Here is an 18,186-nt window from a genome sequence, read left to right on the forward strand (position 1 = left end):
ATCTAGTATGTGATATGCACTATTTCTTTGTGTTGTTAAAATTTGTTGCCATGATTTTGTTGATGAAGAAATGTGATGATGATTCAATCTGAACATTTGGTGTGAGAAAACCAGTTGGACGATCCTTTTCCTTTCCTTCAGTTTTCGAGTTGTCCCTTTTCCCTGTGTGCATAAGTTATTATGCAGTAATTTGGTTAATGCGGATGATTATTTCCCCATATGATCCAATATACTGAAACCATGCATAATTATTGGTTTTGTCAAGAGTTAGTTTTTGTTGTATTTCATTTTTTTCTGAAGACATGGGTTTTATATTTGCTGCTTAATACAGTTGTACGTTTGCCATAAAAGAAGTCACCTTTTTACTTCTTTTTTTAATTTAATTTTAATCCTGCTGACCAATTCTTATTATTACTATTATTATGTTTGTTAGCAATGCTTAGGGGTGAGAAGAGATTTAGATTTTGGATCATTTGAGTGTTGAAAAGATAATCCAACTTTTACTTATTTTTTAGCACCCTTGTATTACCAATTGTACATCATTTTCTTTTTGTAAATAAATATAATTTGGTTGCTACTATTTAATTTTATGGAAATCAATCATATTTTTAATCCGCATATTCGATATTTTCATGTCGTTATGCTGCCGATTTTTTCCCGATATAGTAATCATATTTCGCTGCGTTATAACCCTTTGCATACTGTATTTCATTTATTGTCGATATGCACAAACTGGCTTTGAGCATATTACTTAGAATTGTGCATGCATTTCTCGACTCTTCACTTATTTTGAATTTCAATAGTGGGGTTTACTTAATCATGGTTGGATAGCATTTGCATTGCCACAATGTGAATTAATCCTCACTTTACAATTTTTCTTGGTTTAGTGTTTGAGTTCATTCCCATTCCATTCCATTTTACAATGATACATTTTAAGTTAGCATTTCTTTCTAATTATGATAACAAACATTGACCGAGCGTCGTTGCATTTAAATTGAATTTGAACTCAACTTCCATTTGCCTTGCACGTCCTTGTGTTATGTGACATTGATTCACATTTCTACATCATGACCTTGATCCATTCACGTTTCATTATTATTTTTTACTTCTTTCGATTTAATTAAGATGAACATGTGTTGTGCCTATGACGTTTGTGTTGCTATCTCCTATCTTTTGGCTTACTCCCGGGCCTTCTTACAATGAGACTTTTTTTGTCCATGAACACTCACTTGATTGCATTTGTGTGATTGTGTTTTGCTTTATTTGTTTCATTATCTCATATCCCCATTCGATAAATGTACCCCAATTCCCATGACGTGTAATATTTTATCGCTTTATTTGTTATTGCTTTGTTTAGATAGTTTCTAACACAAGAATGCAATCAATCCTTTTCAAAAAGAACAAAAATAAAAAATCGATCCAATGTCTAGTATTTTGCTCAAGGTCAAACCATTTCAATCTATTTCTATCATCTTAACTCCTCAAATTTTTTATCTTTAAATCATTTTCAAACTTTCAAACCTTTTCAAACTCTCCAATCATTCTATCAAACCATTTTTCAATCGTTAATCAAAAGCTTGATCCAACGTCAAGCCATTTTCACAATGGAAATAAAAAACACTTAATGCTTATCAAACACTTTTCAATAAATATAGAAACAGATCATGATGCATACCACGAGCTCCTGAGACTAAGATTCGAGATGGATATCTCGCCCATCCTAGCTCTCTCCATCATTCAAAACTATCAATGCGGTTTCTTCAAACCTTTTCTCAATCAAATCTCAAAACATCTAAGAAATATCAAACACTTTTGCAAATAAGTTGGAAACGGAACGTGGTGGATACCACGAGCTCTTAAGGCTAGGATTCGAGATGGATATCTCGCTCATCCAAGTTCTTACCATTACTGAAAACACATTCAAACCAATGAAATTCTTTTCTCGCTGCCGTGCAATTAATCCTCAAACCCTTTTTGTAAATGAAAGGTACTTTGTCTTGAGACTATGCAAAAATAATGTTTCATCCACTTGAACATGTGAGTAAGCTTGCGTCGTTGCCCATGAATGTTAATTTGTAAATCCATTCGGCCATGATACGAATGTTCCCTTCTCCACTTGTTTTTGGTAGCCAACAATGTTTTCGGTGATAGATACAAAGTAACTTTTGCTAAAATCGACCAACAAACAAACATTTTCTACCCAGAACTACGTAAGCCTTGAGTTATCTATTACACCCGGAGATACGTAGGAGAAGGATTTGTAAATCTTGCCATACACATTAATAAAAAATCCAAAAATATTTTCTCTTTTCTTTTTATCCTATTCTTATTTTCCTTTAATAAACTTGAGAAGCCCAACATATCTAAGCTAACACTAACACGCACAACTAACCTAACGGTTTCCGTTAAGTACAACGAACGTGAGGGGTGCTAATACCTTCTCCTTGCATAATCGATTCCTGAACCCTGATGTGGTTGTGAAGACTATAATCATTGTCGTTCTTTCTTGGATTTTATCAATATATACCCTTTCCTTTTTTAGGAATAAATAAAGTTTGGTGGCGACTCTGTTCAGTTCGTCCCGCGAGCGTGCAATTGCGCTTCGCTAAGTCGTGTTCTCATTTTTTAAGGTGTGATAACTAGAAGGCTAATTGACCACCAAAGTTATTAGTTACTTCAGTCGCTTACACTGATATGTTAATCAGTAAGGTAAAAAATGATCAACTACTCCAACCGCTTGCGCTGGAAGATGAATGACAACCAAAATGATTAACCATTTCAATCACTTTCACTGGTAGGTTAATCACTTAATCATAAATGATCAACTACTCCAACCACTTGCGTTGGCAGACTGATTGACAACCGAAATAATTAACTACTTCAGCCACTTACACTAATAGGTTAATCACTAAGACAATAAATGATCAACTACTCAAACCGCTTGTGTTGGTAGGTTGATTAACAACTAAAATGATTAACTACTCTAACCTCTTTAGCTGGTAGGTTAATCACTTAAGAAAAAAATGATCAAATACTCCAACCGCTTGCATTGGAAGGATGATCGACAACAAGATGATGAGATATTTATTAGGAATTAACACGGAAAACTCTCCATGAAAATTCCACAAGGAAACCTATTACCGAGGTTTACTGGGAAAGACCCACTGGAGAAACATTATTATCATTTAAGATGACTGTCCACTAAGGAAAGATTCTAGAAATGACTTATTGGGGAGAATAATCTACAGGGGAAAAGTTTCAAAGGAACCTTTCTTGAGAGACCTTTGCTTGGGGAACAAATTTCTAGTAGACTTCCTAAGGAGAATGCCTTACTAGGGATATCTAACAGGAGAAATTAATGGAGATAAAACTCACTTGAAGAACTGCAAACGACTTAGATAAGGACTGATCTGGGCTTTCATGAGAGGTCTCAAATCCTGGCTTGTGTTGTGTATGCATACTTTGATTATCTGGCGTAATGCTTCACGTCTGTGGATATGCTACGAGTGAAATGATACATGAAATGCATTTGTGCTCATTGGAATTTCAGGGTAAATATATCAGGCATGGCTTAGTTTTCTTTGGTTGAAAAGGGTCAGGTGAAGCTAGATTTTGAAGTACAAATGAACATGGTGTTTGGAGTGCCAATAAAAGTTAGACTTTTGAATACCAATTAAAATTGGATTTTGGTTTATTAATGAAAAAAACTGAATTTTGGGTTACCGATGAAAATCGGGTTTTGAAGGTACTAATAAAGATTGGTTTTTGTTTTTTTTAGCTGTAAGAAATGAGATTTGGTCTGTTGAGGGATTTCAGCTTCCCAGCACTCTAGATCTTGACGACTTCGAAGTTGTGAGATAGATATGGATGCTCTTGGTGCCCCAAGTTTACTCCATTACTAGAAAGTTGTGTGTTCATTCTTATGGAAGAACAACGACTTATGTGTTGGTATAGGCCATGGTGACCTGTGGATGATTTCATATCTTGTGCATCGAATGCGTTACTGAAAACAAAAGATTTTCCTTAGACATTTCCAAAATCAAAACAATTTCTGCTTTTTTTCAACACTTTTTATTATTCTCAAAGTTTTAATGCAATGTTTATAAAAAAATAATCGATGTTTTGCAAATAAATAGAAAAAACAAAATAGAAAGCTTTTATGAAGACATTTTTATTATTGAGACAATTGACCTGTAAATGGGTAACAACATAAGGATGTAATTCCTATAAGAGGACATTACAGAGATAGAAAGCTAAAATGGCAGTCAGAACTCGTTTGAGTTTCCATTGAATTACAACACTACTATCTTCCATATGTCTTTAAAATCGCAACACTTTGCTTCTAAGGAGAGCGGCTGGATTGATTCTTTCTATCTTCATTTTCCGTTGTATGGTGGATTCATGGACTGCAGTCTCTTGTCTATTGAAAAATTCCTAACTTTTTCCTGAACCGCCCTTTCAAATTTTCAATCCACCAAGATACCCACTTTAGCTTAAGTAGCCCTTTCGAGTTTTCAACTTAGCAGAAAATGTTTTCCCCCAAGTACACCTTTATCACTAATTTTTACCTGGATCAATTTTTTTTCTCAACAAAAAATGTTTTTCCCCCCAAGTACACCTTATTTTCTACCTTAGGTACCAAAAATATTTTAAGACGTTGCTCGAGTATTTGTTAGTCTAACAAATCAAATATTCTAACTTAATAGGAAAATATTATATCCTTTTTTTCCATCCAATCTTTTTGTTTTAACAAAATAGCCAATTGAAAAAAAATCTTGAAAAAAGTAAATAAAAATTAAGTTTAATTGCAACTTTCGTCTCTCTATTTTAATTTTTTGGGGATTTTGATCCCCCTATTTTAAAAACAACATTTTTGGTCCACTTCTTAAGTTTTTCTGTTGGATTTTAGTCCCCAAAAAGGGATCAAAATCCAATACACAATTTAAAAAAGGGAACAAAATTGTGGTTTTTAAAATGGAGGGACCAAAATCCAAAAAAAGATAAAATACAAAGACCAAAATTGCAATTAATCCTAAAAATTATGAAAAAAAATATTTAATTAAACTAAATCCTTTAACTTAATTTTATGTTTATGTTAGTCTCTTATTTAATAATTGTCTATTTGACTCTTTAAATATAATTGTGTTGACAAATTAATCTATTTTATTAAGTTTTAACTTGTTTAAGACATGACAATAGTGTTGGTTGTACACAATAGACCTCATTTTTTTCTTTAACTTAAACCATTTAATCTTTATTTTAAATGGTAAATAGTTAAATCTTGCACGACTATATGATCTAATAGTGAATAATCTACACCCTGTTTTTTACTCATTTCGTCTTCTTCCCTCAATTCTTCACATCTTCATCAACATCTTCACCATCTTCATAATAATAAAAAATCCAAAATATAATATTAAAATTTTAGAACTTTAAAAAATACATAAGTTAAGTAAAGTTAAATTGACAAAACTAAGAATGAATCAAATTAATTAATTTTAAATACAATCTAATAAAAGGAATAAAACTAAATTACCATTACCAAGTTCCACACACACAAACAATAAAAATTGTATGTTTTAGATTCATTTTATTCTTCAACACGAGATTTATTCAATAACGCAAGTCTTATAACCATTAAATAGCAACACAAAAAAATCTTGAAAATAAATAAAAACATTGAATCAATACATAATCTTTGACTACCTAAATCAACATAAAACATTCTTCTATATATATTCTCATGATCAAATAAACTTGAAGAGAAACAAGAGAGAAGATAAAAGGTTTCAAATTAAACAAGGCGTTGATTATACATTGCATGGAGAAACAAGTGAAACGGATGAAGACAAAAACTTACATAAAATGTGACAAATAAATTGTATAATGGTCAAGTTACGAACAAAGGGAACAACAAATCTAAGATCTAAAAGCTTCGTTCAGAATGGTAGAGATGATGTTTCGGAAAAAGGGAACAACAAATCTCTTTCACAATAAAAACTTACATAAAATGTGACAAATAAATTGTATAATGATCGAGTTACGAACAAAGGGAACAACAAATCTAAGATCTAAAAGCTTCACTCATAATGGAAGAGATGACATTTCAAAAAAGGAAACAATAAATCTCTTTCATAATAAAAGCTTACATAAAATTTTACAAACAAATTATATAATGGTCGAGTTACGAATAAAGGGAACAACAAATCTAAGATCTAAAAGCTTCATTCAGAATGGTAGAGATGATGTTTCAAAAAAAGGAAACAACAAATCTCTTTCACAATAAAAACTTACATAAAATGTGACAAACAAATTATATAATGGTCGAGTTACGAACAAAGGGAACAACAAATCTAAGATCTAAAAGGTTCATTCAGAAAGGTAGAGATGATGTTTCAAAAAAAGGGAACAACAAATCTCTTTCACAATAAAAACTTACATAAAATGTGACAAAGAAATTGTCTAATGGTCGAGTTACGAACAAAGGGAACAACAAATCTAAGATCTAAAAGATTCATTCAGAATGGTAGAGATGATGTTTCAAAAAAAGGGAACAATAAATCTCTTTCACAATAAAAACTTACATAAAATGTGGCAAACTAATTGTATAACTGTCGAGTTACGAACAAATGGAACAACAAATATCTTTCACAATAAAAACTTACATAAAATGTGACAAACTAATTGAAAAATGGTCGAGTTACGAACAAATGGAACAATAAATCTAAGATCTAAAAGGTTCATTCAAAATGGTAGAGATGATGTTTCGAAAAAAGGGAACAATAAATCTCTTTCACAATGGTAGTCACTTTTAAAAGATACTAATAAATAGTAAATTTAATTCATAAAAAAATTTATTTATTTTATGGATAATGCTAACCAGTGTTCCAGAATATTGTTTATGAATTTTTAATAAATAAAATATTTTATACTCAGTGTATTGAATACATATAATATTCAAATACACATAATATTCTTTAAAAATTAATTATTTCTGTTTTAAATGCATTGAATACATATTTTTTTAGAAAAAAAAGTATAGTTTTAATCTCTTAAATAATGTTAATTTTTTTTAATCTTTTAACCAGTATGCCAAAAACACTCATTACTATTCCCCTTATTTTATTTAGTTTTATTTAAAACCAATTAATTTGATTCATTTCTAACTTTATTAATATGATTTAACTCAACTCGTGTTTTTCAAATTTAAAAAAATTTAATTTTAAAGATGGCGAAGATGCAAAAGAAGGAGTAAAGAAAATGAAAAATGAAGAAAAAAAATTGGATATTGATAATTCAGTGTTACATCATCATATATTCGTGCTAGGTCTAATGTTTTATCTTTGGAAATAAAGATTAAATATTTTTAATTAAAAACATTAATGAGATCTATGGTGTACAACCGATAATATTGTTACATTAAAAGTTAAAATTTAATAAAATAGATTAATTTATTTAATGGAGTTAAATAAAAGAACAATATAAAATAAAGAATTAAGTTAAAGAATTTAGAGTCTAATCAAACCTAAAAAAACCATTTTAAAAAGTTACACATCTCCATCTCTTAATTTTCAAAAATAAAATAGTTTTTGTTTCAAAATAAAATTACAAATGTTCAATTACAAAATTTTCATTGCACATAATATTTTCGTCATTCTTACTTTAGGCATCTGAACTCATTTTTATCTAATATATTTGTTGTAAGGGATCAATTTAGTATATATATATATATATATATATATATATATATATATATATATATATATATATATATATATATATATATATATATATATATATATATATATATATATATATATATATATTCTATTTAGAATGATTAGGAATTTTTATTTATTTATTTTATAATACTTAACTATTACTCGGTTATAATAAATATGAGTAAATATTATTATTTTAGATGTTTTTCTTCTTAGATAAAAGTCTGAAGCTCATTAAATACTCATAAAATAAGAGGAACAAAATCATCATCGAAAATAATTCTAGACTGGGAAGAGAAGAAGTTGAGAAGTAAGGGATTATGTCTGGCTGGAGGTAGAAAATAACAATGCAGAAAAAAAATCATTTCTATGTATATTATATATAAAGAGTCACATTTGGTGATACCGTTTTAAAACCAGACCAATCTTTCAAAATTAGAGTAAAATCAGAAAAAAAACAGATTGAATTGTTAAAAATTATTTGAACCAAATAATCGAAGTCGGTTTTGTAAAATCGTCCAATTAAAAAAAATCATCAAATTGACTATTTTTTTTTAATATATCAATATCAAAATTTAACATACATTCTCAATCACAAAAAAGAATCCATATTTTTTTACAACCATATCAATTTCTAAGATTTGTCACTCTATTATAGTTTTTTTTCAACCACACTTCATTATCATCAAACAGTTTTTTTCAAACATAGTCATGATATTCAACTCAATATTGTTTGTCATTCAAATTAATATTGTTTGTTGTTGTCAATTAAGACTGATTTATCGAAGTTCAATTTAAATTTGTTTTTTTGTTTAATAAAATAAATTGTATTATTCCTTTTTAGTATTCTATCTTATTTAATTTAGTTATTCTTAATTATTTGAACTTTATTTTAGTTATAATATTTTATCATTTTAATTTTGGTTTGAATTAGTTTAATTTATTTTATCATAATTTTTTAATTTAGTCAAATTATTCTTAAATGAAGATTAAAATAAAGTGTAGAACTATGTATTATCGATATTGTTGTATTAAATTTGTAATGGATTTTTGAAATATTTATTTTATTAAGTTGTGATATATGTGACATATTTATAAGAATTTAATTTCACATTATTAATTTATTTAATAAATAATTCGACCGCAGATTTAATCGATTGAACCAATTAAATGTTAAATCACAACTTTCACCGGTTTAATCTTCTGTTCAGTTTTTTAAACATTAGATATCATTGAGATGTTGAATTGTAATTCCTTGTGCCGAAGCATGTTGCTCGACAGAAGCAAGTGTCGAATCACCTAGTATGTTGAGTTGTGTTAGTGTGTTGAAATGTCGAAGCATGTTGCTTCATATAGGATTTCGACTTAGGCATGTTTTAGTAAGTTTTAGCTATTTTGGGCTTTTATAATTTTGGATTTTGGCTTGGGGTCCAAGTTAACCTAAATCTATAAATAGAGGGAGTAATCCTTATTCTTGTAATGAAGTGAAAAAAATATTCATAATATTGTAATTCATAGTATTTTGCAGTTGCAAAGTGAATAAGAAGTTTTTCATAGTTTGTGGGCAGAGAGAAACTCTGCAGAATTCTAGTTCTTCTTCTCCTTCATCATTCTTTACTTTTTTTCTTTATTCATTGTTCTTTTCTTTTATTGTCATTGTGTGGGTGATAACAATCTTGTTCATCAAGATTGATTAAAACTCTCCATGGGTTATGCTGAATTTCCAACATCTAGTATCAAGAGCTCCGGTTTAAACGATTCGTGGGAAGAAAATCACCATGGCAATGAATCATCCAAACGGGTATTTTCCAGCAAATCTTCTGATTCTCAAGAACAACAATAATAAGAATTAGTGCAAGCAAATAAATGTTGTGTTATGTTATCAAGATCTTTGGGATCTTGTGAAGGAAGGAGTAGCAACGCTTGCAAAAGATGTGACAAATCAAGAAAAAATTGCACATAAAGAATTGAAGAAGACAGATTATAAAGCTCTCTTTATAATCCATCAATGTGTTGATGCAGATAACTTTGAAAAGGTTAGTGATGTAGAGTCAGCGAAAGAAGCATGGGAAATTCTGGAGAAATTGTTTGGAGGCGCAGAGAAGGTGAAAGAGGTGAGGTTACAAACTGACAAAAGGATATATGAATTGCTTCAGATGGAAGATAATGAAAGCATATTCTTCACCAAGGTTACGAAACTGATGAATCAAATCAAGGTATATGGAGAAGTGTTGACATCAAGATGGAAGATCTTGAGGTCGTTGGCTCCAAAGTTCGACCATGTGGTAGTAGCCATAGAAGAGTCGAAAGATTTGTCAAAACTGACAAAGGAAGAGCTTCAAGGGATGCTTGAATCTCATGAACAAAGAATGGCTGAAAGAGCAGCAGGAAAGTCGAAGAGTGATATGGCTTTGTAGGCGCAATCAACAAAAGAAAGAAAAGACAAAGGAAGTTGGAATAGCAACAAAGGCAGAAGAGGTTATAACAATTTGAATAGTCAAAATCAGCAAGAAGGAAACTGGTCGAATCAGAGAAAACCCTAGAACCAAGGCAACTAAATAGGTGGTGTTATAGGTAGAGGAAGAGGTGGTGGTCAAAATCCAGACAAGAGTCACATTCAGTGTTATAATTGTCAGAAGTATGGTCACTATTCTAGTGATTGTCCAGAAAAACAGAAGAATCAAGAAACTTATGCAAAGTTGGTGAAACATGAAGAAGAAGAGACGTTGATGATGGTCACAACAAGAGATGAAGAGAGATTTAAGGACCAATGGTACTTAGACTCATGATGCTCATCAGACATGTCTGGAAGGAAATATTAGTTTTCTAACATAAATCTCTCAATGAAGAACATGGTGAAATTTGCAAATGACAACACTCTAGAAGCTGAAGGTGTTGGTGATGTTCTAATTATGAGGAAAGATGGCAAGAGGTCAGTAATTTCAAATGTGTTGTACATACCAGGCATGAAGAGAAATTTTCTCAGCATAAGGCAGTTAGTCGAAAAGAACTACAGAGTGTCGATCAAAGACAATATGATGAGAGTTCTTGACTCAAATGGAAGGTTGATCTTGAAGGCTCAAATGTATCAGAATATAACCTTCAAGATTGAGCTTAATATGATGGAGTATAAGTGCCTTGCAACAACAGCCAACAAATATGAATGGATATGGCATTATTGACTTAGCCATCTCAATTTCAAAGACATTAGAGATTTGAAGAGAAGAAATATGGTTTCAGGATTACCAGAAATTGACATTCCAAACAAAGTGTGTGAAGAATGTGTGCAGGAGAAGCAACATAAGAACAACTTCAGTAAGGATGCAGGAAGCAGGTCAAAGGCAATTCTTGAAGTCATATACTCTGATGTATGTGGTCCTCTCCAGGTGGATTAGATTGGAGGTAACAAATACTTTGTTACATTCATAGATGATTTCATTCAAAAATTGCGGTCTTACCTGATCAAGAAGAAAAGTGAAGTGATCAAGGTATTTGCTAAGTTTAAATCTATGATCGAAAGATCAAAATTTTGAGGACTGATGGTGGTGGAGAATATGTATCGAAAGACTTCGACGCATTATGTGTGAAAGAAGGGATTGTGCATGAGGTGGCGCTACCCTACACTCCACAACAGAATGGAGTCGCAGAAAGGAAGAATAGAACCATCATGAATATGGTTAGAAGTACGTTGAAAGGCAAGCATCTACCCAAAGAATTATGGGGAGAAACTGTGTCGACTGTGACATATATCCTGAACAGATGTCCAACGAAGAAGCTAGAAGGAATCACGCCATAAGAATGTTGGTCTGGTTTCAAACCTAGCTTGAGTCATCTGAAGGTGTTTGGATCTATAACACATAGACATGTGCAAGATCAGTTGAGAAGAAAACTTAATGACAAGTCGAGTCAGATGATCCTGATAGGATATCATTTGACTAAAGGATACAAGTTGTTCGACCTAGTGAATAAGCAAGTGGTGATCAGCAAGGACGTGATCATAGATGAGCTTAAGGAGTGGGATTGGACTGAGAATATCAAGAAAGATTTAGTGAGAATCTTTTGTGATGAACCAGCTAGTGAAGTCGAAAGAAAAGTTCGACAAGAAGAAGTCAGAGGTGAAGCAGGCCCAAGCAGGCCTCAAAGAACAAGACATGTGCGTGGAAGGTTGCAAGAATGTGTGATTACATCAAATGATATGGTCAATGAATAAGGTGAGCTGGTACACTATGCTTTCTACGCTGATGTCGAACCAGTCAATGCAGCTGAGGCATTGAAAGGTTCGAAGTGGATGAAAGCAATGAACAAAAAGCTGAAGTCAGTAGAAGTCAATAACACTTGGTCACTTGTCAAATTGCCCCAAGACAAGAAGGCAATCAATGTGAAATGGGTATACAAGGTGAAGTTGAATCCCAAAGGAGAAGTGACTCGATACAAGGCAAAACTTATGGCGAAAGGATTTCTTCAGAAAGAAGGAATCGACTTTGATTAAGTTTTTGCATATGTTGCTAGGATCGAAACAATCAGGTTGGTTATTGGCCTAACAAACATAAACAACTGGCAGATGTGACAGATGGATGTGTGATCGATCTCCAATTCTACTTGTTTTCTGACACTCATTAGACATTAATTCACGAAGTTGGTAACACTTTATTTTACCTGTTTGTGTTATTTTGTTAAGTAAATTAGATGTTTGCATTTCCATTCTAGTTTGGTTATTATCTTTAGTTTTCGTCAATGTACTACATTTTATGCTTCCTTTTGGTAGTTTGTTTAGTTTTCAGGTGCAAGAAAGAATGCCCAAAGACTCGCCAAGGGAATCAGGTGTTCCGGGCTCACGGGAAGAAGTTTTGAATTTACAGTAGCCCTGACACGACAACCCGTGTTTCCTGACGCGACCCGTGTCAGGGGAAGGAAAAAAGAGGATGCCAAGAGGTTAAAACAGGGAGCTGACACAGGTGCCCGTGTCAGCAGGCCTGGCGTGGGCGTGTTGGGAAGCTGGAAGCAGTAAGCCAACACGGCCGACTGTGTTGCCTGACACGGCCAGTGTTAGCTTGGACGCCTCATCTTCTAATTTTACCGGATTTTTGGAATTGCTGATCCTGGAGGGCATTTTGGGTATTTGCTACATCGAATAATTGATCAGTGACTATTTAGGGTACTTTTGGGAGACAGAGAAGGGGACCTTTTACACGACAAATAATTGGTACGATTGAGATTGGAACGATCAAGATTTGCGGAGAACGAAGGTCCTTCAAGAGCAGATGTGATTGAAGATCAACGAAATCCTCTTATTTTTGTAATGTCTAATTTAAATGTTGTATTTTCTTTGAATAATATGAGTGGCTAAACCCCCGAATTCCAGGGGGATGTCCCTGATTTGATCGTGTAATGACTCTGAATTTGTAATTCCCTCAATATTATGTTTGTTATTCAATTTCATTATGAAATGTTTTTAATGCTTTCATTATCAGAAAAATAAGGATTATTATATGGTTAACAAGTTGCGGGATTGCAATTATTAAGGTTTTTGCACAATTAAACTATAGTAGATATCACCTAGGATTAGGGATACCCTGTGGTCATGGTTATATCTTGTTATTTCAAAAGGCTTGGTTTCATAATAATCCCCTAAGGACTTAGAGATTAGAATGAATGACCAAAGGTTTCCCTCTAAGGTTTTAGGAGGATACAATTTTAAGATCTAGTAATTGCATATTTGAATTGTTTGAGGAGATATACATTCAAGGTCATTACATGAGATAATCACACACCGTCCTTGGCATAATTTTATCATTTGTGTAATAGCTATATTTTGTATTCTGTCTAATTCAATTAGAGAGCGATTTATTCCAAACCTTCAAACTACTTGTTTTTGTTTAATTGAATCATAATTTAAACTAATATTACTGCACAGTCCTCGAGATCGATATTTGGGAAACGCCCCTATTATTACTACATTGGAAAAATAGTACACTTGCTATTTTCCCGATCAAGTTTTTGGTGCCGTTGCCGGGGAGTGCCAAATAATAAAGGTTAGATTTATTTCAATTGAAATTTTGTTTCTCTGCAACTAAAATTTATTCTATGTTCTTTTAATTATTTATTTCGATCACTATCAACTAATTTGTGTCTGGTATTTGTATGCGAGGTAAGGCCTCAACTGATTTTCCTTTTGACGCAGAAATCGAAAGAACTTTGTGTGCAAGACTTAGACAAGCTAGATTAGCAAGATTGGAATCAGAAGAAGAAGAACCTTCCATTCATTCAGGTTCAGAGAGAGAGATCAAAATAACGGGGGAGAACTCAATGTCACCAGAAAGACTGTTGGGTGACTACGGAGGCGCAAATGCACCAACCAGAAGATTAACAATTGTCAACCAACCGGTGAATATGGCTAATTTCCAGCTACATCCAAGTACTATTAATCAACTTGAAAGAAAGCATTTCACTGGAAAGGTAAATGAAGATGCAAACAAGCATTTGCAGAGGTTTCTAACCATGAGCAAGACTCTCAAAATTGGTGGTCACGCAGAGGAAGCTAAGAAGTTGAGAATGTTCCCGATCACCTTAGCGGAAGAAGCCAAAGAATGGTTCTATTCTCTCCCAATCGGTAGCATTACATCATGGGAAGAAATGGAAAAGGCTTTCCTAAATGAGTATTTTCCAGCGTCGATTTTTCTGAGGAAGAGGTATGAAATTCTGAATTTTAAGCAGAAAGATGGGGAATCTTTGAGAGATGCCTACAAGAGATTCAAAAGGGTCCTGGTAGCCTGCCCAACTCATAATATGGATCCAATAGAACAGATGCAGATGTTTGTAATTGGTCTCAAAATAAAGACCAAACAGTTGATTGATACCGCAGTCGGTGGCTCAACCAATTTCTCAATAGCCACCGGTATCAAAAAGATCATTGAAGCAATTGCGGCTAATGAGCACTTGGAGCTATACAATAAATGTGTAAGTAAACTGGAAGGGGTTATCGATTTGAAGCTGGAAACCAATAGAATCTGTATAGAAGATACTATCATTGCCTAAGTAGAGAAGAAACTGAAGGCGGTGAATATAGGTACACAACAGGTAGCTCAAGTCCAACCTGCTCCTATTGTCTATTGTGAGATTTGTAATGGACCCCACCAAACAGTGTATTATTTTGCAACTCCTCAACAAGTGGAGGAAATCAAATTTTTGAAGCAGAATAATCCCTACTCTAACACATACAATCCGGGTTGGAAGAATCATCCCAATTTCTCATGGAAAGATCAGAAAGGGAACACTCCTCAACAAGGTCAATACCAAACTCAATATCAACAACAGCAGCAACAACAAGCCCCGAAGAAAGATGATTGGGAGATTTCCATTGAAAGAATGACAGCTCATAATCTTCAATTCTAAGAAGAAACCAGAAACAATCAGAAAAACACTACCGTATCCATAAAAAATCTTGAAGTTCAGATGGGTCAAATAGCACAACAATTAGCCTCGAGTTCTCAAGCACAAGATGCTCTACCTAGTGCAACTGTGACAAATCCTAGAGAGCATAATAATGTTAGTGATGTGACAACGAGAAGCGGTAAATCTCATGAAGTCCTTGAGGAGACAGCTGAGGATGAAGATCAATTAATCAAAGTGGATCTTGAGATCAAGGAAAATGAAATTGTGAGGGAAGAATTTGTTGCACCGAAATAAGTGGTGAAAGAAAAAGTCATTGAACCAAAGCGGATTGTTAAGCTTCCCTTTCCCACCAGAAACAAGAAAAATGGGCAACATGAGAAAAACTTTGAGAAGTTCCTAGAGTTGTTCAAGAAGCTAGAAATTAACATTCTGCTTTTGGAAGCACTTGAACAAATGCCTACCTATGCCAAGTTCATGAAGGACATCATTTCTAAGAGGCGTACCATTGACACCAACCCGATTATTCTAACCGAAACTTGCAGTGCTATTTTGCAGGGTATGAAGATCCCAGCGAAGGAGAAAGATCGAGGAGTTGTCACTATTCCTTGCACCATCGGAGATAGGTCATTCAAAAAAGCTCTTATTAATTATAAGACATTGTGAGTCTCATGTCGTTATCCATTTACAAGAAACTGGGTATAGGGGTTGTGCAAGATACCAGGATGACATTCCAATTCGACGATCATTCGGTTAAGAAACCTTATGGTATTGTTGAAGATGTTCTAGTGAAAATTGACAAGTTTGTATTCCCGATGGATTTCGTGATTCTAGAAATGCCTGAGGATGAAGAGATTCCTCTCATTCTTGGGAGACCCTTTTTAGAGACTAGAAGATGCTTGATCAACATAGAGGAAGGTACTATGACTTTGAAGGTTTATGATGAGGAATTAAAAATTGATGTTCGAAACACCATGAAATACAAAGATGATATTTGCACCAGTCATACAATAGAAGTTTTGGATCAAGTGATTACTTATGATAGCCCTTTGAATGCACCACAGTTACCTCTAGAAAGAGTGTTGAGTTTGTCCATTTTTGATGGTGATAAAGGAGTGGACAACGGGGAATCCGAAGTGCTGGCCATGATGGACGCACAACCCCCTTGGAAAGGATCTCGGCCACACCAGTGGGAATATTTACGATTACCTCAATCATGTGAGGAGAATAAAGAGTCCAAGAAGGGGGAGGAGTTGAAATAACTTCTCGAGAATCTCAAATATGTCTTTCTCGACTCTGAAGGTAAATGCCCGGCTATAATAAATTAGAGCCTCAAGAGTATACAAGAAGAAAATCTCATCCAAGTCTTTAAAAAAAATACAAGAATGCTATCGGATGGGCAATTGAGGGCTTGAAAGGTATTAACCCTATAGTGTGCATGCACAAAATTCTCATGGAGGATGACCACAAACCGGTGGTCCAACCCCAATGAAGACTTAACCTAGCAATGAAAGTAGTTCGGAAAAAAGTTATGAAATTGTTAGACGCGGGTCTTATCTACCCTATATCTGACAGCCCATGGGTGAGTCTGGTATATGTGGTCCCCAAAAAGGGAGGGACCACCGTCATAAGAAACGAGAAGAATGAGTTAATCCCTACAAGGACAATTATAGGTTGGCGCATGTGTATTACCTACAGAAGGTTAAACATCGCGACTAGAAAGACCACTTTCCATTGCCATTCATTGATCAAATGTTGGAAAGGCTAGCTGGTCATGACTACTATTGTTTTCTATATGGATACTCCGGGTATAATCAAATTGTTGTTGCTCCGGAAGACCAAGAAAAGACAACATTCACATGCCCTTATGGTGTATTTGCATACAGAAGAATGACATTCGGGTTGTGTAATGCTCCAGCCGCTTTCCAACATTGCATGACTTCCATCTTCGCTGACATGCTTGAAAAGCATATGAAAGTGTTCATGGATGACTTTTCGGTCTTTGGATCTTCGTTTGATAACTGTTTAACTATGTCTCTTGTTTTAGACAGGTTCCATAAAACAAATTTGATTCTGAACTGGGAGAAATGCCATTTCATGGTGCGAGAAGGAATAGTCTTGGGTCACAAAATTTCCTACAAGGGAATTGAAGGCGACCAAGAAAAAGTGGGGGTGATATCTAAGCTCACGCCTCTGATTAACGAGAAAGGTATCAGGAGTTTCTTAGGACATACAGGTTTTTACCGCAGGTTCATAAGAGATTTCTCTAAAATAGCCAAACCGCTAACCACTCTATTGGTCAAGGATAAGGCTTTTGCATTCGATGAAGAATGCACCACAACTTTTGAGACATTGAAAAATAAATTAGTATCAACATCAATTGTCATTGCCCCAGATTGGTCTCTTCCGTTTGAGATCATGTGCGATGCTAGTGACATTGTTGTAGGGGCAGTTCTAGGACAGCGGAGAGAGAAGTTGGTACATGTTATTTACTATGCTAGTCATGTGTTGAACCCTACATAAATGAACTATACAACTATTGAGAAGGAGTTGTTGGCCGTGATTTATGCATTTGAAAAATTCTGGCAATACCTGTTAGGATCGAATGTGGTTGTTTATCCTGACCATGCTGCTTTGAAATATTTATTTTCTAAACAGGATTCTAAGCCAAGGCTTCTGAGGTGGATCTTGCTCCTCCAAGAATTTGATGTGAAGATTAGGGACAAAATGGGATGTGGAAACACCGTAGCCGATCATTTGTCTCGAATGTCCCAATTGAAGAAACGGAAGACAAGAGATCAATAAAGGATGAGTTTGCTGATGAACACATCCTAGCTGTCATTGGTATCCCGTGGTTCGCAGACTACGCGAATTATCTAGTAGGTGGTGTAATCCCTAATGATTTTGATTCTAACAAGAAGAAAAAGTTTTTACATGATGTTGCAACGCGAAAAATAACCGGCGGGAAAAATACAAAGCCACCATCGACGCTATTCATCCTATGACGGAAAGGGAGCACAGGACTAACCTAAGAAAGGGAAAGGAACGGTCTTACGACCAGAGATTGCAAGGTACG

Source organism: Lathyrus oleraceus, chromosome 3 (genome assembly GCF_024323335.1).
Source record: "Lathyrus oleraceus cultivar Zhongwan6 chromosome 3, CAAS_Psat_ZW6_1.0, whole genome shotgun sequence".
NCBI lineage: Eukaryota > Viridiplantae > Streptophyta > Magnoliopsida > Fabales > Fabaceae > Lathyrus > Lathyrus oleraceus.